Source organism: Argopecten irradians, chromosome 13 (genome assembly GCF_041381155.1).
Source record: "Argopecten irradians isolate NY chromosome 13, Ai_NY, whole genome shotgun sequence".
NCBI lineage: Eukaryota > Metazoa > Mollusca > Bivalvia > Pectinida > Pectinidae > Argopecten > Argopecten irradians.
The window spans coordinates 21,785,110-21,809,938 of record NC_091146.1 but is presented as its reverse complement, the minus strand read 5'-3'; the positions used below and the strand labels follow the sequence as shown (position 1 = coordinate 21,809,938).

At 36.6% G+C, this 24,829-nt stretch overlaps 1 pseudogene; it reads left to right on the top strand.

Annotated features, from left to right (window-relative positions):
* Window positions 1-38: 38 nt before the first annotated feature.
* Window positions 39-15,643, top strand: LOC138305695 (fibroleukin-like; annotated as a pseudogene).
* The last annotated feature ends 9,186 nt before the right edge of the window (window positions 15,644-24,829 follow it).

The window sequence follows — 24,829 nt, the reverse complement described above, 5'->3', positions numbered from 1 at the left end:
TCCACACTTGAATATATGGTACTGAGGGATTACGTGAGATGACAGTCGAGAGAGTGGTCAGTCTTTAAAGCAACAATAGTAATGTGATAATTCTTCGGTAGGGTATGATACTATATATAGTATACAGGGCGGGCACGTAATCCCTCAGTACCATATATACAAGTGTGGAATCTTAATCAAACATCAATAAATCTCGTTTAATTGATCAATTCTACACTTTCATATACGGTAACTGAGTGATCACGTGAGAGTTTTAGAGCCATCCTACAATTGTTCTAAAAAAACACTCAAGCTGAATATTTGATTAAAAAGACCGTTTTATTTACACTACATACATTTGGATTCTTTGATCACACATAATCAAAACTTACAGACAGGGCATGTGTAACATATGCATGTTATATAATCTGTCTCCAAATGCTATATGTATTGTTCATTTGTGCCCTTCAATGGTTCCGTTTTTCCCAGTTCTAATTAACTACCAACGTCCTTCAGGATAGAGTTACTGAAAACAGTGTCTGTTGACGTTGCTACAGTTTTTTGATAAAATTTTCTAAATACACATTCAGAGCTCCAGCCTGCAGTTTTAAGTACTGTAGAAATTGGAACAGTCTTGGCTGCATGAGACGTTGATGCTGAGCGTATGCTATGTGCTTTAAAAGTATTAGTGTCAATACCAGAATTCTCCAAAACTGTCTTAATCCATCTGCTGATAGAGTCTTTTGAAAAACCTCTGTATGGCGGTATAAAGCTTACAAACTTTAGAATATATGCCGACAGATAAGTAACAATACAAAGATTATTATCCGCCGAATATTTCTCTAACGTTATTTCTGGAAGATGAACGCCAGGTCTGGTTTGTTTTAATATGTCACCAACACGCAGCCTGACCATATTGTCTGTGAATATGACATTATCAATATGTAGAAAATGTAATGTCTGTACGCGTTGACCAGTCAGTAGTGCCAATAAATGGCAGTGGACATGGTTAACATTTTCAAGTCTCTCTCGTAAGGATCTCCTTGAGATTTAAGATAATTCAAGACAATCTGAACGTCCCATGTATTGTTATATCTGGGTAAGCTTGGTCTTATATTAAAAGCTCCTTTCATAAATCGGTTAATAAGTACACTAGATTGAATAGTAGCATTGCCCTTCATAAGGGCTATAGCGGAGATAGCTGACCTAGCAGAATTTAACGCACTATACCCCATACCCGCACTATGGAGTGATGTGAGAAATTCCAACACATTTTTCACATTTGGAGAAAATGGATCTTTCTGTTGTCTGTCACAAAATAACCACCATTTTCTGTGATAAGTCCTGTTTCTCTCGCAAAAAGACTCGCAGTTTCCTAACTTTAGTAGCTATGTCAGCCGCTGGTTTTAAAGTCATCGATCTATCGTTGTGCCATCCATCAATTCTTCTGGATTATGATTGGATGGTCAACGGTGATCTCTGTGGGAGCGATCACTTTCCAATTATACTTAAAAACATAGGGTCACCAAAACTTGAGCCTATTCCTCGTTGGAATCTACATAAGGCGGACTGGGTTCAATTTAAACATTTGTGCGCAGAGGAGCTCATTGAGGATAAATTTTTGAACCTCGATGACCCCATTAAAATTTTCACAGAAGCACTCACTTCTATCGCTACAAAAACCATACCAAAATCCGTGCCAAAACCTACAAAGTTTCGTCTCTCAAATGATTCATTTATCAATAGATCTGGTAGAAATTCCGCTCTGAGGCGGTACTTGGCTTCGCCAACCGTCTCAAACTATAACAATTTTAAAATTTGGAGAGCAAAAGCTCGAAGGTCTATCAAATCCGACAAGAAAAGTACTTGGAAAGAGTACGTCTCAAAAATTAATTCCAATACATCTTCGAAGAAAGTTTGGGAAATGATTGGTAAAATCAGTGGGAAAAGAAAAGCAACACCATCCTCCCACCTCATTAACAACAATAAAATATTTTCTTCAAAATCCGAAATAGCTGACGCCTTTGCCAAAAATTTTGCTAAAAATTCATCCATCAAAAATCATTCCAAAAAATTTCAAAAATTTAAAAAGGAAAAGGAAAAGAGACGTCTTAATTTTAAAATCCTCCAATAGTGAAAGTTACAATAGGCCTTTCGAGATACCAGAATTGCTCGAGTCCCTTGAGAAATCAAAGGACTCGGCAGCTGGACCAGACGAAATCCCATATATGTTTTTAAAACAATTACCAGAATCTTCACTAAAATGTCTTTTAACTATATTTAATCAAGTTTACTCTTCTGGCAAAATTCCCGAGTCTTGGAAAGAATCTACTATTATACCCCTTCCGAAGCCCGGGAAAGATGCTACTGATGCCAATAACTATCGTCCTATTTCATTGACGAGTTGTATTTGTAAAACTCTAGAACGTATGATAAATACTAGATTAGTTTGGTTCCTGGAATCAAACAATATTTTAAGTCCTTTGCAAAGCGGCTTTAGAAACCGCAGGGGAACGGTAGACCACTTAGTTTTAGAAACATTTATACGAGAAGCATTTGCCAAGAAAGAACATCTTGTCGCCGTATTCTTTGACCTTGAAAAGGCATACGACACAACTTGGCAATATGGAATCATGAACGATCTCCATGACATCGGTATACGTGGTAATTTGCCGAAGTTTATATCAAATTTTATATCTGACAGGCATTTCAAAGTTCGAACGGGTTCAACTTATTCAGAAACAGAAACACAGGAGATGGGCGTCCCTCAGGGTGGTATCCTGTCCGTCACACTTTTTGGACTAAAAATTAACAGCATAACTAAATGTCTTGGCCAATCTACGGAAGGGTCTCTATTTGTGGATGATTTCTTGATCTGTTACAGATCAAAAAACATGCACACTATAGAACGACAACTACAACAATGTTTAGGCAAATTACAAAATTGGGCTGACGAAAATGGCTTTAGATTTTCAAGATCAAAAAACTGTCTGTATGCACTTCTGTCAAAAACGAAAACCACACAATGATCCTGACCTCACACTCAATGGAATTAAAATTCCAGTAGTTGAACAAACTAAATTTCTTGGACTAATATTTGATTCGAAACTGTCCTTTGTTCCACATATCAAACATCTGAAGGATAAGTGCTCGAAGGCGTTGAACATTCTACGTGTTCTGTCCCATTCTGATTGGGGTGCAGACCGTGAAATGCTTCTGCGTATCTACCGGGCACTTATTAGATCAAAACTTGACTACGGCTCTATTGTCTATGGATCGGCTCGCAGCTCCTATCTACAGATGCTTGACCCTATCCAGAATCAGGGACTGCGTCTGGCACTTGGAGCTTTTCGAACAACACCTGTGAAGAGTCTCCATGTGGAAGCTAATGAGCCATCTCTAGACGATCGACGAAAGAAATTATCCTTACAGTATGCTGCCCAACTGAAATCCAATCCCAAAAACCCCGCATTCGATCTTGTATTTAATCCACAACACCAGGACATATTCAGACAAAATCAAAAGCTCATACCAACATTTGGCATCAGAATTTCAAATTTTTTGCAGGAACTAAATATAAATTTCGACGCCATTGACGAGTACACCATATCGGATGTACCACCATGGCTCATTCAAACACCTGATATCAATTTATCTTTGCATGAGAGGGCAAAGTCCAGTGCATTACCCGAAGAACACAAATCCTCCTTTCGGGAGTGCATTAGGGCTTTCCCTGACCATGTTCAGATCTACACTGACGGATCAAAAGATGGTGATAATGTTGCGGCAGCATGCTGTACGTCTAATCACTGCTCCTCTATCCGACTTCCAGATGTTGCCTCCATTTTCTCTGCGGAAGCATGTGCTATCGGTCTGGCGCTTGACCTCATCGAAGAACACCGCATTGAAAAGGCAATCATCTGTTCAGACTCTCTTTCGGTTCTTCAGGCTTTGAAATCAAGAAGCCCTAGAAATACTCTAATCCAAAATCTTTTAATCCGAACATTTCGATTATCTTCTAAAACTCAAATTACTTATCTCTGGATTCCCAGTCATGTGGGTATAAAGGGGAATGAACAGGCTGATAAAGCAGCTAAGACTGCTCTTCGCCTAGCACAAACAGATTTGAAACTACCATACACCGACATCAAACCTTCAATTCAGTCAGCCATCAAACACCATTGGCAACAAAGGTGGTCTACCGAAACAAACAATAAACTGTTTAAAATTCAACCTACACTTAATCCTAAACTGTCCAGTCGGAGAGACCGCAGAGAGGAAGTTCTCGGCTCCGAACTGGACACACATATTTTACACATTCCTATCTATTGAGAGGGGAGGATCCTCCTACATGCCATGCATGTGATTCTCCTCTCACAGTGGAGCATATTTTATTGCATTGTATTGATTTTAAACACATTCGAGATAAATACTACGATGTCTCCGACATGTACACTTTGTTTCATGCCGTGAGACATAATCGTATTTTTAATTATCTCAAAGACATCGGTATTTTAAGCAAAATATGAACGTTTTTTCATCATACATCGTTACAACTCAACATTTCATCGTTTCATCAACATTGTGCATGAGTTTTCTCATGTGTTTTAGCCAAATTTATTTTATCCCATGCAAACCTTCTTCTTTTTATCAAATTAACGTTTACAATCTGTGTTTTAGTCCTTACTTGCTTTTTCTTACCCTGAACTTTTATCCTGATATTAATGCATGACTTGTAGTTTGGCCCTAAATGACCTTAGTTGTCGATGGGCCGTAAAACTCAAACAAACAAACAAACAAAATTTAAAGTCATGTCCATCGAGTTCAAAACAAATCCTAGATATGGAATACACTGTGAAGGTTCCAGGACAGACATGTCAGGGTGAACTGTAAACCCTAAGAAATTCATAAGAGTGATGGTGTCAGTCACATTGTTCAGGCATAACGTATGCGAGTCGCCCATTAAAAGTGAATCATCCATATTGTTACATTAACGAATAACAGAAAGGAGAAACCAGCAGCTAAATTCAAAACACAATTTAATTATATATACAATATTATACAGAGATGGTTTACAATATCTAAAGTAATTGGTGGTGGTACAAGACTAGTACGATGATTTAAAGTGTAACTTATCTGTATGCGAATGTCCTGGTATAATCCTTGATCCTTCCAGGTTTCAAATTAACAATAATCACAAATCCACAAGGAAATTGAATGTCCACCGATGATTTGTAAAGTTCCAGGCAATATGAATAAATCCACACAAAGTGTTGTAATAATCCACAGATAAAGTCACAATAGCTCTCCCAATAGAATCTTATATGGCGCTGTACAATTCTTGATATGTCTTATTATAGGTCTCATTACAGTTCTGATTAGCTTTGGACAGTTGGAGTATATATAGCTAAACCCTAATTCAAGAATATTGGAGAACCTTCTACTTCTAGAAATATCTAACTAAAACAGTAAACAAATAAACACACATAACTTTCTGGAAATAGATCATTCTAGATCTCTACTTAAAATCAACATGTTTACAAACATATTTGTTTATACATGATTATATTCTAGAAAGTTCTATAACCTACATCAATGATATGACCTTCATAGGATGTATTGATAAAAAAAGCTATAGGAGTTATCTCCCTTATCTCATAACTACATGTATTTAGTGTCATACATAACACACCCCTCCTTAAAGAAAAGAAAGTTTTCTTGAAAAAGGAAACTTTCTTGACATATCAAGTAATATTTAAATCCTTGATAAAGCATCAGCTAGAATATTGTCTTTCCCTTTGATATGTTTGATGTCAAGATTGTATTCTTGCAAAGTCAAACTCCACCTGAGAATTCTTTGATTTTTGTTTTTCATTTTCCCAATGAATGTCAAAGGGTTGTGGTCGGTGAAGACCAACACAGGCACAACTGTAGTGCAGAGATATACATCAAATTGGTTCAAGGCCAAAATCAACGCTAAACATTCTTTCTCAATGGTGGAATAATTTCTCTGGTGTTTGTCAAACTTTTTCGAGAAATAACAAATTGGATGGTCAATTTGTTCAGAACCTTCTTGCATCAAAACAGCACCAACACATACATCGCTGGCGTCAACAAACAGTTTAAACTGTTTATTAAAATCTGGAGCAGTCAGAACTGGTGAGTTTGATAGTATGGCTTTCAATTTCTCAAAGGCAGACTTACATTCGTCTGACCAGACAAATTTGACATTTTTCTTTAACAAAGCAGTAAGTGGAGCTGCTATAAACAGAGAAATTTTGACAATTTTTTTCTGTAGTATCCAGCCATACCAAGAAACCTCATCAGCTCTCTCTTGCCTCCAGGAGCTGGAAAATCTATAATTGATTCTACTTTGGCCTGAACAGGTTTAACCTGCCCCTGTCCTACAACATGGCCTAAAAATTCAACAGTTGCATGACAAAATTCACATTTCAATAAGTTTACAGTCAATTTCATGGTAGTGAGTCTTTCGAAGAATTCACGAATCCCGCGTAGATGGTCTTCCCACGTGTCGTGGTAGTTGATGACGTCATCAATGTATCCATCACAGCCTTCCAGGTCTGATATCACGCTGTTAAGAAGACGTTGAAATGTTGCCGGGGCATTCTTCATACCAAACGGCATAACTTTGTACTGGTACAAACCTTGTGAAGTTACAAATGCAGACACTTCTTTGGCTCTTTCTGTTAATGGCACCTGCCAATATCCTTTCAAAAGGTCAAACTTGCTAACATACTTGGCTTTGCCAACTTTGTCAATGCAAGAGTCAATCCTTGGAATTGGATAAGAGTCTGTTTTACTGACAGAGTTTACTTTTCTGAAGTCAGTACAGAATCGGTATGTCTTATCTGGCTTTGGCACCAGAACACATGGAGAGCTCCATTCACTTTTGCTTGGTTCAATAATATCATTGTCCAACATGTATTGAATTTCTTTCTTTAAGTGTTCTTCTTTCAAAGGATTGACACGGTAAGGATGTTGCTTGACAGGTGGCGCATCGCCTACATCCACGTCATGATAGATAGCATCTGTTTTGCCTGGTGTATCCGGAAACAAATGTTTAAACTCAAGTATCAAATCTTTCAGTTCATTGCGTTCCTCTTCTGATAGATGACACAGTTTCTTGTCCAAGTTCTCGAGCACATCTGAGTTCCTTAACTTAACACCACAGTCTAAACCTACATCTTGTACACCACCATCTAAGTCTAATTTACAAATATCAGCTGTACTTTCACTTTGTGATGGTACAGAGGCCAAAGTAGCAATTAGGTTGAGAGGTCTTGTTCTCTTCTCTATCTACATATTTCTTAAGCATATTAACATGACATAATTGAGTTTTCTTGCGCCTCCCTGGAGTTTGTACAATGTAGTTAACATCATCGACCTTTTTCTCAACAACATAAGGTCCAAAATATCTAGCTTGCAAAGGCTGACCCGGTATTGGTAATAGAGCCAAAATTTTGTCACCTGGATCAAAACTTCTTGCACGGGCATCTTTATCATACCATGTTTTCATTTTGGTTTGAGATGTAACGGCCAAATTTTCTTTTGCCAGTTCACATGCCCTTGTCAACCTTTGCTTAAAGTTAGACACATACTCTAAGAGATTCACTTAAGAATCTTCGTCCAAAATTTTGTCTTTCAAAATTTTCAAAGGACCACGTACAGTATGTCCAAACACAAGTTCAAAGGGACTGAAGCCAAGAGATTCTTGTACAGATTCTCTAACGCCAAACAACAACATGTGTATACCTTCGTCCCAATCTCTTTTGTTTTCAAAACAATAAGATCTCATCATATTCTTCAATGTCTGATGAAAACGTTCTTCTAAAGCACCCTGAGACTCTGGATGATAAGCACTAGACTTATACTGCTTGATCTGGAGCTGGTACATGACTTGTTGAAAAATACCAGACATGAAATTCGAACCTTGGTCCGATTGGACACCTTTTGGAAGACCAACCAGTGTAAAGAATTTAACCAAAGCCTTGACTATGTTAGGGGCCTTAATATTTCTGAGTGGAATGGCTTCAGGAAAGCGTGTGGAAGCACACATAATAGTTAAAAGATACTCATTCCCAGACTTAGTTTTGGGTAGAGGACCTACACAGTCTATAATGACTCTACTAAATGGTTCCTCAAATGCTGGAATGGGGTGCAAAGGTGCCACAGGGATTTTCTGATTAGGTTTCCCTACCACCTGACAAGTATGACAAGACCTACAAAAATCAGCCACATCCCGTTTCAACTTGGGCCAAAAGAAGTGATCTAAGATCCTGTTATAAGTCTTGGTCACACCTAAGTGCCCTGCCATAGGTCCATCATGAGACAAACTCAGAATATCTTGCCTATACCTCGGTGGGACAACTATTTGATTGACAACCTTCCAGTCTTCCTCGGGAGACACATCAGGGGGGCGCCACTTGCGCATCAACACACCTGACCGACGGGATAACAAACCGGGACTTTCTCAGCCTCTTCCTCACTCAAAGCCCGATTACACAATAAGAAGATTTCAGGATATTTTTCCGGTTCTACTATAAGCTCCTCTCTAGACAAAGATGATTTACTCATCATGTCAGACAAAGAAGTACCCTTGTTAGGAACAACTCCATCACTATCAAAGTCTACAGGATTGCTCAAAAGATCACACTTGCCCCCGATATCCTCTATATCATGAGCCAAGAAAGTGTCACCTAACCCTGGACTATAATGATCCTCAACTACTGCAACATCAGAAACCTTCTTACTCATTGAACGAGTTACAGCACAAGAAGGGAAAATACCAGGAAATTCCTGTTGAATAGTCTCAGCATCATCTGTTTTATCAGGGATACTGGACACTAAGGGATCTACCCTAACTTTCTCTCCAGCCAAGTCATTGCCTAAAATGAGCGACACGCCCTCTATGGTAAGTTCCGGTCTAACACCAATGGTGACAGGCCCAGTAACCAAGTCTGACTTTAAATAAACAGAATGGAGAGGCACATTAACAAAACCTAACTCTACACCTTGAAGCAAAACACTACTACCACACGGGGTCTCCTCAGACAAAGGCACTACGCCATCTAATATTAAAGAATGAGAAGCCCCAGTATCTCTCAAAATCTTCACAGGTTTCAAGTTGGTGATATCACTAGTAAGTGAAACAAAACCTTCAGAAATGAAGGGAGAGTACTTCCCCAAGACACTGTCAGACTCTGAGCTCTTAATCTCAACAGACACTTTAGAATCTTCCACAATATCACTAAGTTTCTGACTAGGCTTTGACATAGCTAACACAGAAGGAACTGACTGTTTAAGCCTTTGCTCCTTACGCTGGAGAGAATAACATTCAGACATAACATGTCCCTACTTTCTTGCAGTAATTACAAACAGGACCAGAAGGAGACCCCACACCTGCCCTATGATCTGTTTTAGAATCAGACTTAGTCTTATCACCCAATTTAGGTTTGTCGTTAGAAGGGCCACTAAAGGTTGGGTTCCGAGGCTGACCAAATTTACTTAGTACCTGTGGTACTGTTTTTGTCTTGAGAACTGTTTTTAACAAATGAGCCTTTGTGGGTGAGAGCGTAATCATCAGCCATTGTAGCTGCTTCACTAAGTGTTTCAACTTTTCTCTCATCTAAATGAGTTTTTATGTTTGTGTGGACACAACGTTTAAACTCCTCTATCAACAATAATTGCCTCAATTTACCGAAATCCTCATCAATTTCTTTAGAATCACACCACCTATTAAATAATTGTTCTTTTTCTCTGGCAAATTCTACATGAGTTTGTTCATCTCTCTTTCTCGAGTTTCGAAATTTCTGGCGGTAAGCCTCAGGAACTAACTCATAAGCTTTCAAAATAGCTTTCTTGACTACTTGGTAATTTGAAATCTCATCTACAGATAAAGAAGAATAAATGTCTCTAGCTTTACCAATCAAGACACTCTGAAGAAGCATTGTAAGCTTATCTTCAGGCCATTTCATACTGTCAGCTATTTTCTCAAATGTAGAAAATACTTGTCAACTTCTTTCTCTTGAAAAGGAGGAACTAACCTAATATTTCTACTGACATCAAAACCTCTGTTTCCTTGTAAACCCCTAAAAGTTAGATTACTTGAACCGTCTTGAGAAGCTAGTTCTAATTCTTTCATTCTAAGTTCTGTTTCAGCTTGAATTTTTTGCTTCTCTAGCTCTAACATCTGATCTCTCACTTTTCAATTTTTCTTTTTTTTTCTCTAACTCTCTTTCTTTGTCTATTTCTTTTTCTCTTAACTCCTTTTCTATTTCTATTTCTCTCATTTCTTTCTCTATTCTTTTCATTTTCATTTCATTCATGTTCAAGTTCCATTTGTCTAATTTGGATTTCTGAAGTGACTGTTTCCTCTATACTATCTAATGCACTAGAGTCAAATTTGCCATTGTCAACAAAATATCTTATAATTACATTCCTAATTTCAGCTTTCCTCAAATTAGTTTTGATAGTAAGGCCTAAATGTTTACCCAATAACAGTAAATCCTTCTTACTAACTTGCAAAAGAACTTCCAGGGATGGCGCTTTAACAAACTGTTCTACCTGCATAGTAGTCATATTTATCTAGCTGTTGGTTTCAAATGTAAACTCAAAGTTTGTACACAAATTTTGAAAATTTCTTAATTAATTTTTCAAAGTTAGATTTCACAAATTGAATGTCGATCCCGGACGAGCCCCCAATTCTGTTACATTAACGAATAACAGAAAGGAGAAACCAGCAGCTAAATTCGAAACACATTTAATTATATATACAATATTATACAGAGATGGTTTACAATATCTAAAGTAATTGGTGGTGGTACAAGAGTAATACGATGATTTAAAGTGTAACTTATCTGTATGCGAATGTCCTGGTATAATCCTTGATCCTTCCAGGTTTCAAATTCACAATAATCACAAATCCACAAGGAAATTGAATGTCCACCGATGATTTGTAAAGTTCCAGGCAATATGAATAAATCCACACAAAGTGTTGTAATAATCCACAGATAAAGTCACAATAGCTCTCCCAATAGAATCTTATATGGCGCTGTACAATTCTTGGTATGTCTTATTACAGGTCTCATTACAGTTCTGATTAGCCTTGGGCAGCTGGAGTATATATAGCTTAACCCTAATTCAAGAATATTGGAGAACCTTCTACTTCTAGAAATATCTAACTAAAAGCAGTAAACAAATAAACACACATAACTTTCTGGAAATAGATCATTCTAGATCTCTACTTAAAATCAACATGTTTACAAACATATTTGTTTATACATGATTATATTCTAGAAAGTTCTATAACCTAAATCAATGATATGACCTTCATAGGATGTATTGATAAAAAAAAAGCTATAGGAGTTATCTCCCTTATCTCATAACTACATGTATTTAGTGTCATACATAACAGTATATATGAGAAAAAAATATCCAATATACCATTGAACATGTAAATTATATTTGGTGTAACATAGTTAAGATCATTTACAAGTTAGGGCTGCACTATTCAGTATGTTGAATAACCTTGTCATAGAAAGACTCTAAAACTCGTCAGTGAGTTGTATTAGTAGCCTGCCAGTGAAACCAGAGGGGACTATAGTGTTACTATTCATCTGTCTATTTGTCTGTCTGTCTGTCCGGATTGGGATTTCAGATGATAACTTGAGAACACGAATTGATAATCAAAAGGTCAACTACCACAGTCAACTAAAAGTAGATTGTTTCAAAATAGTCTAAAGTTAACTTGCGAAAATTTTTTGATCAAACTTCATAAATGGTAACATATGAGGGAATACAGCTTAGGATTGAACTTTGGGTCAAAAGGTCAACTACAGAGATCACTGTTACAAAAATAGACTGTTTCATCAAATTTTAGTTTCCGGATGATATCTTGATAACACATCAACAGAATTGTTCACACTTCACACAATGATAGCATAACTAAATAATGATAACTTGCCGTATATTAGAAAATGTAATTGACGGCAGTGGACGGGTGTTGTTTTCACTTGTAGGCTTGTTGGAATAACATTGATGATAACAGGCTAATTAATGTTTTATGTCCGTCTATAGGAATGTAAGGGAGAAAACATCATCTTTGGGGAGATCTTTGGCTTTCAAACCTCGAGATTTCAAGTTATGCCACACTTGCTGCTCAACCGACTTTTGTAATAGGGACTGCCAGCATGTACATGAGAATGGTAAGGAAAAACGTGTATTACAACAATTAGCATACATTATTTAAGCAGAAACACAACACCAATAGTAAGTGTTTATTCAGTTGTTGATTGTGACAATTTATCCAATGCCTATACAGATATACAATAGCATTGCACTCTGTTGTAATATTACGTATCTGTTACATAACTTACATAGCAAAAATATCGTTCTTTATATGATCACATGTTGCAAAATCATGGATTGACGGCCAAATTATGTCAAGAGGGCAACAGATGATTTGTTTAACCCGAAGACAAACTGATGCCCGAGGCAGAAGGCCGAGGTCAACCGTTTGTTTCAGGGTCCAACAATTCATCTCTTGCCCAAAAATCCAGTCGATAACTGTTTTATTTTACTCATTGACTCAAAACAATGTATTGACGTCACGAATTGTAGGTGTGACGTCACTCCGGTCCAACAGCACAATTTTAATAGTCGATTTTTAATAGTTCTTTGGACCGCTAGACGGAACAGTCCATTTATTGGCATTTTTGTCAATAGATTTTATATAGAGAGTAATTTATATGGGTAAAACAATGTGCACTCTTCATTTACTGTTTCGCAAATGACTGTGGAAAGGACTGTGAATGTGTTATTTGTTTTGTTAAATTGTGAATAGTTTTTACTAGTGTAGTATAAATGAAAAGATGCCAATTTTTCACTTTCATTTCCCATTTTATGACAGATGAAGCATATACTAAGCTGGTTATTGTATGACACCTCTCCATCTCGTGATTGGTACGAGGCCTTCGGTCTGTAGCAAATTACTTGGTGTCTTGGCATCATATCATACAATAACCCATACGTAAATGTTGACAGAAGCTTTGTGTTATGTAGTCAAACTCTCAGGTTTGAAATTGTATACTTTTAATAGATGTGATATCGTGGACTGACTGGGGGACCTGGAGCTCCTGCTCAGCTAAGTGTGCTCAACAAGGCACGCAAAACCGAGCCAGATTCTGTAGGAGTCCTCAGGGAGATATCTATAGTACAGGAGGGTGTGTCGGTAGTGCCACAGAAGTCCGGAATTGTACCAATGGTCTTTGTTCAGGTACTGTATTTAAACATTACCTATTTTCTAAACTCTTAAAAAACTAAATTGTCAAATTATATTCATGTTTAACTTTGACATAATAGTGATAAGTCTATGTTTTTCACAAATTATTTCAATTTTTTTACTTCTACTTCTTCTTCTTCTTCTTAATTTTGTGCTAGCTGAATAAACATCTAAAATGAATATGATGTAATTAAATGAAATCCTATATCAATGTGAGGAATAATATTTAAAGTGTAAAATGTTTTCCGTGGTGTTGTTAATTCCAAATTAGATAAAATCCCATTTTTTCAATTTAAACAAAATATCAAAATATGAAGTGAAACATATCTATACATAAAGACACTACTGATGGCATTCATATATGATTGAGGCACCCATACGCTGCTATTTCACTATATCTATCAATACACATTGTTTTGAAAATTAGATGAAACTACAGTGAAGTAATCATGACTATGCTTGAAAATAAAAAATAAAATAAAATATTGTTTTCCTAATTAATTATAAATTGCGAGCGACGTTGTGGTATTTGCTTAAAGTTTCTAAAAATATACCTTCCAACAGTTTTATGTTAACTTGTTTCAGATATTTCTTAAATTTTCACAATATGTTGTTGAAATTATCATGAAAATAAAAAATAGTCATCGAAGTTTTGCCATTTTCTTGTTAAAAGACTGTAAAAAAATATTTCAAAATTTTGGCCACAAATTCTCAGTCAAAAATTTCCAGAAATCGTTTTACGAAATTGAAAATAATTTTTTTCATAGTTTTGGACCAAAAATGGAAACCTGGTGTACACCTCGGAAGGGCAACATTAAATCAACCCTAGTACAGGCCCCTGGGGCTTTTTGAATTTTTTAAAGAAAGGGTTCACTGTCATAGTACTACAAAATGCACCTGGGTTTTGCTAAACTGGTTCGTAGGCAAAATTTAATGGTAGCTGTAACAGGTCCTTTTAGATACCTTTACAATTGCTAAAAAAAACGCGTATTTCGAAGAACTCCAACGTCAAAATGTGTCGCAAAAAACAACGGAGACCGCCATTTTGTCACGACTTCTTAGAATCCTGACGTCACATGAAGACATAACGTCAAATGGACTTTTCAACAACCAAAAACGCTCAGGGTATATAACACTAGTGCCATATGCAAACATATTACATAGGCGAAGACAGTGAACGTCAGACAGATTATGCCTGTCTCGATTTCTGAAAAGGCCATACAGCTGTATTTGTTTACAATAACAAAATATAAAAAAAACATCAACCAAACAACAAACGCGTCAATCAGTTACAATCGGGTTGTTGATGACGTGGTGATTGTTAAAATGAATTTCCCGCAAAATGTGGATCAATATTTCAAAAAACCATTCGACGTCAGTTATAATCGCTGTTCAAAAACCCGTTTATGAAATGTCTTATAGAATTATTTGTTTTATTTTCTTTATTGTATAAGGATGTGACGAGTTGTATGACAGCGGTATTCGAACCACTGGTCTGTACACTATCGCCCCCAATAAAGACAATAGAACCTTCCGGGTGGTCTGTGACATGAACGATCAGAAACGAAACGGTGGTTGGACAGTCCTACAACATAGGCAGGAAGGAAACGTCAATTTCTCCCGAAATTGGCATGACTACGTCACAGGATTCGGAGATCTACAGGGTGATTTCTGGCTTGGACTGGAATACATGCATTTGTTAACGTCAAAAGGTGTCCAGCTCATTATAGATATGGTATCAGATGTGGGCGAACTGTACCGTTATACATATGACGATTTTAGTGTTCTGAACGCCAGTACGTCATACCAGTTATCGGTAGGCAACGACACATCCGTCAACTGTACAAGTGGTGGGTACGGTCTTCAGCTCAACAATGGACATCCCTTCGCTACTTACGACAAACCGGATGTGAATAACTGTTCGACCGGGTTCACCACACACGAGCCGGTTTCTGGTTGGTGGTTCTGGAGCTGCGCCACTTTCAATATAAACGGACAAATCGGATATCCAGATTATGAATGGGGGATGGCTCTGGATTGTTGGGGTATAAGGGTCATGTTAAACCAAACAACAATGAAAATAAAATAAATACAAATCACATTTATGTGTGTTGTTTATCTCTCTCTCTCTCTCACTCTCTTACGGATTTCTAAGCTCTTTCACAACTAAACTGTCAAAATATATTCATTTTTATCTTTGACACAATAGTGGTAAATATGTAATGTTTTCAGAAAATTATTTCGTTGTCTTTATTTTGTATTTATGCAAGTTGAGTAAACATCTTAAAGTATTATATAATATGATGTAATTTGATTTAAACCCAGATTAATGTGATGAATTTAAGACAAAATGTGTTTTCCGTGCTGTTGTTAATACCCAAATAATGAAATCCAGATATTTTTTTTCAGATTAAACAAACTATCATAATATGAAGTGAGACATGCCATACATATATGATTTTAAACTACATTTCATTACATATGATATTGTCTAACAACCGAGTATAGTAAAATTCATTCAATCTCGTATAAAATAAACACACAAATATACCTTTACAATTTAACTACAACAACGTCAAAATGAGATGAAGAAACTCAGCGAAGGCCGCCATTTTGTCACGAAGTCTTCGAATCCTGACGTAACGTCACGTCATGACGCCAAATTGTTTTTTTTCCGCCATTCAAAAACTCTTCAGGGTAAATTACTCTAATATCATATACAAAGATATTACATAGGCGAAGACACTAATTATTTGACGAATTAAAAGGGCGACAGTGAATTACAATTAAGTTATTAAAGACATGATGATTGTTGCAATGCGTTTTCACAAAATATGGATATATTTTAAGTATATTTTACACCTGTTCAAATATGTCTGTGTTATATTTTATAAGTAGATTTTTTTTTCTTAATTGTAAAGGATGTGACGAGTTGTATGACAGCGGAATTCGAACCACTGGTCTATACACTATCGCCCCCGCAAAAGACAATAGAACCTTCCGGGTAGTCTGTGACATGAACGATCAGAAACGAAAACGGATGGGTGGACAGTCCTACAACATAGACAGGAAGGAAACGTCAATTTCTCCCGAAAATTGGCATGACAATACGTCACAGGATTCGGAGATCTACAGGGCGATTTCTGGCTTTGGACTGGAATACATACATTTGTTAACGTCAAAGGTGTCCAGCTCATTATAGATATGGTATCAGATGTTGGCGAACTGTACCGTTACCACATATGATGATTTTAGTGTTTTGAACGCCAGTACGTCATAATCAGTTTATCGGTAGGCAATGAACACTTCCGTTAACTGTACAAGAGGTGGATACGGTCTTCAGCTCAACAATGGACATCTCGCCTTGAGTGTAGGATAATGTCGGTTGTTTAAGACGAAATTCCCTGACTTTGAATGGCTTCCCCGAGATTCTGAAAGCAGTCAGATGAAGTTTTTGCAGTAATGGATGCGTCATTTCTCTGTCTTGCGGCAAGACTAGAATATCCTTTTGAACTGGTAAGAGTCGAGGTTCTGCTATCACTTACTGTAGTAATCGAGGAAACCAACACTGAGTTGTCCATAGTGGCGCAATTAGTATCACCTCTGCTTGATCCTCCTCCACCTTTTTCAGCACTGATCCTAGCAAACTGAAAGGAGGAAAAATATATGAATATTCATTCCAAATGAACGAGAAAGCATCAATAGCTATGGCTCCTGGGTCTGGTCTCCAGGACACATATCGTTCAAATTGGTGATTTAACCGCGATGCAAAGAGGTCTACAGTTGGCTTTGTAAAAAAACTGAAACAATGCTAAGCACACATCTTTGTATAACATCCATTCTATGTCTATATTGAAATGTCTTGATTCATGGTCAGCTAAGGTGTTGTCAACACCTGGCAAGTGAGCGGCAGTCAGCCAGTTGTTGTTTTGTTCTGCGCACAACCATATCTGTCTCGTAATGTCATAACAAGTCACTGTTGTACCCCCTTGCTTGTTCAGATATGTGACAGCAGTCATATTGTCCACGAACAACTTGATATGTGCATTCTGAATGTCACGACAGAATGTCTGTAAGGCCAACAGAACAGCTTTCAATTCTAATATATTAATATGTAAGTCTGTCTCAGAATCTGACCACATACCGCCTGTAGATTCTGTAGCCCCCCATCCATATCCTGAGGCATCAGATGTCAATGTCATTTTGGGGGGTTTAATGTCACTTCCTTGCTAATTGAATCAATATTTTCTATCCACCACATTATGTCCTCATTGGAAAAATGTGAAATTTGCATGTCAACATCATAATTTCCTTTAGATTGCCTGTGATGAAAGTTTTCGGAAATTTCTAATTGTTTGTAATGTAAGGCAGCATATTTCACTCCTTGCTCACAAGCCACCAAGGTGCCTATCAATTCCGAAAATTGTTTAATAGTACAAATTTCTCTATGTAAAAAAGACTCGCAGTTTCCTAACTTTAGTAGCTATGTCAGCCGCTGGTTTTAAAGTCATGTCCACCGAGTTCAAAACAAATCCTAGATATGTAATACACTGTGAAGGTTCCAGGACAGACTTGTCAGGGTGAACTGTAAACCCTAAGAAATTCATAAGAGTGATGGTGTCAGTCACATTGTTCAGGCATAACGTATGCGAGTCGCCCATTAAAAGTGAATCATCCATATTGTTACATTAACGAATAACAGAAAGGAGAAACCAGCAGCTAAATTCAAAACACAATTTAATTATATATACAATATTATACAGAGATGGTTTACAATGTCTAAAGTAATTGGTGGTGGTACAAGAGTAGTACGATGATTTAAAGTGTTACTTATCTGTATGCGAATGTCCTGGTATAATCCTTGATCCTTCCAGGTTTCAAATTAACAATAATCACAAATCCACAAGGAAATTGAATGTCCACCGATGATTTGTAAAGTTCCAGGCAATATAAATAAATCCACACTAAGTGTTGTAATAATCCACAGATAAAGTCACAATAGCTCTCCCAATAGAATCTTATATGGCGCTGTGCAATTCTTGATATGTCTTATTATAGGTCTCATTACAGTTCTGATTAGCTTTGGACAGTTGGAGTATATATAGCTAAACCCTAATTCAAGAATATTGGAGAACCTTCTACTTCTAGAAATATCTAACTAAAAACAGTAAACAAATAAACACACATAACTTTCTGGAAATAGATCATTCTAGATCTCTACTTAAAATCAACATGTTTACAAACATATTTGTTTATACATGATTATATTCTAGAAAGTTCTATAACCTACATTAATGATATGACCTTTATAGGATGTATTGATCAAAAAAGCTATAGGAGTTATCTCCCTTATCTCATAACTACATGTATTTAGTGTCATACATAACAATATAACTAGTATTGATATGTCCCCATTTTCTGAAACTCGAAAAAACACATTTCATGATTTTAGTAAAAACACGTGGTGCACAAGCTAACCCATTTGCGAGACAGGTAAATTGGTAAAGTTTTTCTTTCCAATAAAATCTCATGAATTTCCTGTCACATTCATATACCGGAATGGAATAATAGGCGTCTTTTAACTCAACTGAGGCAAAGAAACAATTTTTCCTCATCGACAGTATAGCCGACTTTAAAGTATCCATTTTAAAATGATGATGTTCAACAAACTCATTAAGGAAGCTTAAGTTTAAAATAATACGAATAGTTCCATCTTTTTTCATGCGAGGAAAAATGTTAGAAATGTATTCTCCCCTTGTGTGATAGGTTGGTTCTAAAATGTTCTTATTGATAAGTTTAGGAATCTCTAAATCCACTAAATCCATCAGTTCTCTTATTCAGAGGTCGTGGAACTCTAGTCTGTTCTGGATATTGTTCAAATTCAATGGAATACCCATTAACACTATTCAATAGCCAGGCATCAGAAGTTATCTTTTCCTAATTATATAAAAAGCTGGCTGTTTTACCCGAAAGAAAATTGCCCGGTGTGTTGTGGAGCTGAGACATTAACAGGGATTGGGAGCTTACCTGTAGCTTGAACAATTCTAATCTTTTTTGATTTTGTCGCCCCCTTCTCTGTAAAGCAAAGTGCCAAGGCCACCCATAGATGCTGTGAATGAAGAACTCAAACAAAGGATTAAAAAAATTGGTTTTGCATTTAAATATTGAATTTTAGGGAGTTAAACAAAATATATTTACGGTATATCGTATTTATTTTATGATATTTAAAGTTGATTCAAGAACAATAAGTTGAATAACTCATTTTCCTTAAGTAAATTTTATATTAAATGTTTGTAATTTTTTCTGAAATAACGATTTCAACACCAATAAAACCGGTCAGAATCTGAGTATCATTTTTTTATGATTCTTTATTATTTACTAAAATTATCAATTTCATCAATATCTCTTCAAACATATAAGAATATTTTCGGAAAAAATATAACATTAGAAATACATGTATTACCATTTCCGGGTATGTTTTGGTTCCCTTTCTAAAAAATTAACATGGGTTGCTTTGACGACTTTTGATTAATAAATCACGGCCAGATACTTTTGCTAAATAAAGGGTACATTATTTCGTTTCGGAACACTCAGATTTATCTTCAATTCACAAGAACGCTAGTCGGTAACATCAAAAAAACTTCATGTAATGCATCGGACTTAAGCAAGTCTTCGAAAGACGCAGTAACTGGTTGGCGACATATTATCGCGAAGAACATATTATCGTGAATTTTGCTTTGCCGACTTTTGAATAATAATAAATCATGGCCAGATATTTAAGCCAAATAAAAGGTACATTATTTGGTTACTTATAACACTCAAATTTCTTTTTAATTTATAAGAACGATAACGTCAAGAAAACTAGATGCAATGCATCGGACTTTAGCTAGTCTTCGTAAGGCTACCGAACATTACACGACAATATAAAATCATTTGTCACTTTTAGTTGCTCGTACATATATAGATCTATATTATCATTATATTTTGTAAGTTTATAATGATAAATTTTGTACTTTTTCCCTTTCAATATAACGAAGTAAAGGCACAACTCCCAGTGACCTATTAACTTTTACTGCGCAGTGATATCACCAGATATAGTTCGTCAATGCAACAAAATTAAAAAAAACCTCTATAACCGTTATAAGAACTTTCTTTTGCAATTATCTTCCTAACATTTCATTACATTAATCGATCAGTAGCATGAATTACGTAAAATTGATATAGACATACGCAATCCAAAATCGGCCGAAAGTCTGCCGCGGAGGAAGACATCGAAGAAGGCGTTGTTCGTGATTTTGGGACCATACCTGACGCGCAGGGATACATAAATCATAGAGTCCCAGCTGAACACTTAATTCATACCGTCTATAGTGCATATGTATGTACAAATTTAATGTTTGTGGTTTTGAATACTAAGGTTCGATTTATTCATACTATCAAGAAATATGTAAAATGAACAAAACAACATTTACTTTTTTTCGCGGAGTGGTTTTATTGTTTTGATGTGCACAGGCTCGCCGAGCGTACCTAAGAATGTTGTTTCACATCATCAGAAAGTCCCCCGGCTTTGACTAGCTGGTTTTGGATAGGGAGAGCTTCTGAAGTGGCCTCTGTTTGAGTGCGAGAAACCTCTACTTCCATGGAGGTTCTGATGGTAACTGTGGTAACTTCTCCCAAAATTCCCTTGGTGACCATGGTAACCTGTAGCCTTGCCCCTGGTAGACTGAGTCGATGTACTAGAAAGTCCCACTTTCTTAGACATAGTTCTACTGTCGTGAATGTCCTTGATTTTCTTTGGAAGGTCATCTCCAAATAATTCGGTTGTTACTGCATTCCCCGGCATACACAGTTTTCGGTACCTTTTGTCGAGTGAATGTTTGAAGTTATCTATCCGTATTTGGCTGAGTTCTGTAAAAGCCCATGCCTGCATTTTTACAGCATCTGTAAGCTTTGCTACGTTATCTTTAACAGAACGTCCTGTGTTACCTCCCTTGGATGCGGTTATTAAATTATCTGTAACCTCCAGCACTGGTATAGTTGCTTTTGCCATCATTGCTTGTACTTTTGGTATTGTTAGGTTAGGGCAGTTCACAGATCTATTATACTTGGCCTTAGTGGTGTGTCCCTATCATTGTCCGAAAGGCCCCGTTACACGAACTGGCAAGTTTATCATTGATGTTAGGCCAACAAGCCTCCTCACTGTTATAGATCTCCTCCATGTCATTGTGGAGATCCTCTACATCAGATGTATCTTGATTGCAGTCCCCAATTTCATCCAGAATTTCGTTAAAACCATCCTCTGGCTCCGAAGATCCTTCATCTTCATAGTTTTCATGGCCACTGCCTTCTTGGAACGGACCCGGATGTTGGTAGCTCCGCCCACTATCTGAATCTCGATCACACACAGGGAAGTCGCCTCTCCTACCAGAACAGCCAGCTCTCCGGCCAATTTGCCGTTCCATTGAACTAGTTCCTGTGTGTATGGCTCCAGAATCGATCTGTTTTCGAATATCTTTCACGGAATACATTAGTGTATCAATGCTCTGCAGTGTCTGAACTTGTGACTGCAACAAAAGTTCAATACTCGACGGATGATCAACGTCTTTCTCACTATTTACAGCCCCTGTTGCACTAGTTGACTTAGCGCGGTCAGCCTCCGTAGCCATCGTAGTATTGGTGAAAACAGCAAAAACGTTTCGATCACTTCTTCAAGTCATAATATCGAAACGCCATAGCTATGATTAGCATATACATGTAGACTCTAATAGTTTTATAAATCACTTGGACTCTCAAGTCGCAAGACAACTGGCACTCAGGCCCTGATCGTGTCTATTATTGGCACTCAGGCCCGATCAAAACATTGTTCAAAATACTAATCCCAGAACTCTTACGTAAAAACAGGTGCGTGTCACAATAATACTCAACGGTAACTTCTCACAATCTAGACAAGTCTTGAAAAAATTCAAAAAATCGTAGAATTCTTCACTATGGTAAGGAACGTCCACTCGCTTCGGAAATTGACTATGTACTCGACTATGTCATCTCACGTGATCACTCAGTTACCATATATGGAAGTGTGGAATATCTGAGCCTTTCATTTTAGGACACTCGAAAAATGATTTTAAATTTGATTGTTTAAAGGGACAGACAATTCTATTATTACTCAAATCCAAACCTGAAATCACCTTCTTAATGGCTGATGTAAAGCCATAATATTGCAAAGAGTTTGTCACAATCTGATATTTCTGTGAGAATTCATTTAAAGAATAAAAAGATCCTGTGGATATATCTTTCATTACATCAAAAATATTAACGACGCCTTTTTATACCAATTTTTATAAAAAATAGTTTCCCCCCAATACATATATTTTTGTTATACCAGATCTAGAGTGGTATTTCCCAAACTGACTCATTGTTCTCCATTTTTTCCTGTTGTTGGTTAAGTCTATGCCATGATCTTAAGATATCCCTCCAAAACTGTTTTTTACATTTGTTTATACATAAATAAATATATTCGCTACCACAGTTTGCCAATAAATCAATATCAATATAAGTGTTCAGAATAGATCACGATCTTTCCGAATATGATTTGTTTTTAATGGATTTAACCAGTTTAGTAGCTCGACGTTGTACATTTTCTATGACCTGAGTGTCTTTCTTAAATATCGTCGTCCAGACTGGTGATGTCGAATAAGTGATTTGTATCAGTTTAGCAAAGTGATTCTGTCCATATGTGTAAATGTTCTCCTTATTACTCCTAGAATTTTGTTTGCTTTTTTCAAAGCTGATTGCATATGGGGTGTGAACATCGGTATATTGTCTTTCACTACCCCAAGGTCTTTTTCTTCAGTCACTTCTTGAATGTTTGAGTTCCTTCCACATCCATGTAATATGTTTTACTGTTTGACCTAAGTGTAGATATTTGCATAGTTCAGCATTGAAATTAAGTTGCCAATCTCTGGACCCCTGGACCATCTATAAGTTGTGAGACACATGAGTGACCTTTTCTTAATCCATGTAGGGGACTTGGTAAAGAGATAATTTGATTCCATATGGTTGACGATTTGATTCCTTATGATATTTCCATGACTTTACATGTCACTGATGTCAAGTTAATTGGGCGATAGTTTTTGGGTAATTTTTGGTCCTTTTTTATAGATGGCAGTAACATTGGCTTTTTCCATTTGTCTGGTAGTTCGTGTTGATCAATTGATTTTTGGAATAAATTAGCTAAAGGCTTAGCTATTTGTTCTGCTGTTTCTTTCAGAATTTTCGAGTGGATGTTTTCAGGGCCTTCTGTTTTTGATGTTTTTAGCTGTAGCAGCAGTTTTTTTTTATTTCGGCCTCCTCTGTAATTATAGTTGTCAAATTTTCTGGTATATGTCTTGCTGCAATTTCAGGAATGTGGTTGGTGTCCTCTATTGTAAAGTAAAAACGCTTGTGAAAAATTAATTTACTTGTTCAGCTTTATCCTTATTTTCCGTTATCATGTTACCATGATTATATTCCAGATTTTCTATGGTGTCTTTGGTTTTGATCCTTGTTTGTACATATCTCCAAAATGCTCTAGGATCTGTTTTGACGTTTTCTGCCTTAGCTTTTCTAACTTCTGTATTTGCCATTTCCTTTGCTTCATGGTCTTGTCTTCTGTTCTGGTTATTTTTGTTGTGGATATATTTTTTCCATCGTTTCTTTTTTAGTTTGATTGCAATACGGGCACTTTCGCTCGTCCATGGGGTACGAAATTTTTGATGAGATACTTTACACATAGGCATGTTTTCTTGTATTTCTTTGTGTATTAAGTCGGTAAAGTTCTCCCAAACTTCATCCACTGAGTAACTACTATTAGTGTCCCATATTATTTGTTCTAAGTTTGATCTGATATGATCGATGGTAGTTTCCTTTGTTGTAGTTGTATCTTGGGGCTTTCACTATCGATTCTCCATACAATTTCAAGTCAAAGGATATGGTGGCATGATCGCTGTTGCCAAGAGATGCATTAATTTTCAGGTTATTTACCATGTTGATTTCTTTGGTAAGAAGTAAATCTAGTATCGCCGGTTCTTCATCTTCACAAATTCTAGTTGGCTTTAATATGTGCTGATTGAGGTATTTGAATGATGGATGGTTTTCGTTACAATTTGTAAGTTTTATTCTGTATCCGAGATTGAGTTGGCAGCTGGGGCATTAGGACTTCTGTAGATACATCGAAAAAGTAGCCAATCTGTGTTGTGGAGTTGCATTTCAACAGCTTTATACTCCGCATTGTCTAGATTGTGATGAATAATTTCTGATCCACCGATGAAGCTTTTTATGTAGATGCAGACGCCTCTTCCGTTGAAGCCCTCAATTTCTTTACTGTATAACCTATAGTTGGGGATGTTATATTCCAGTAGTTGTAGGTTACAGTTAGTTCTGGTTTTGGTAACATTTCTGTAAGTGTTTCAAGTTCTTCTTTCTTGTTTAGTAGGCTGTCTGCGTCGGTGTAAAATACTTTAAGTTGTTTTAAAGTTTCTTGTTTAAAAGACACCGTATATACATTTTGGTTAA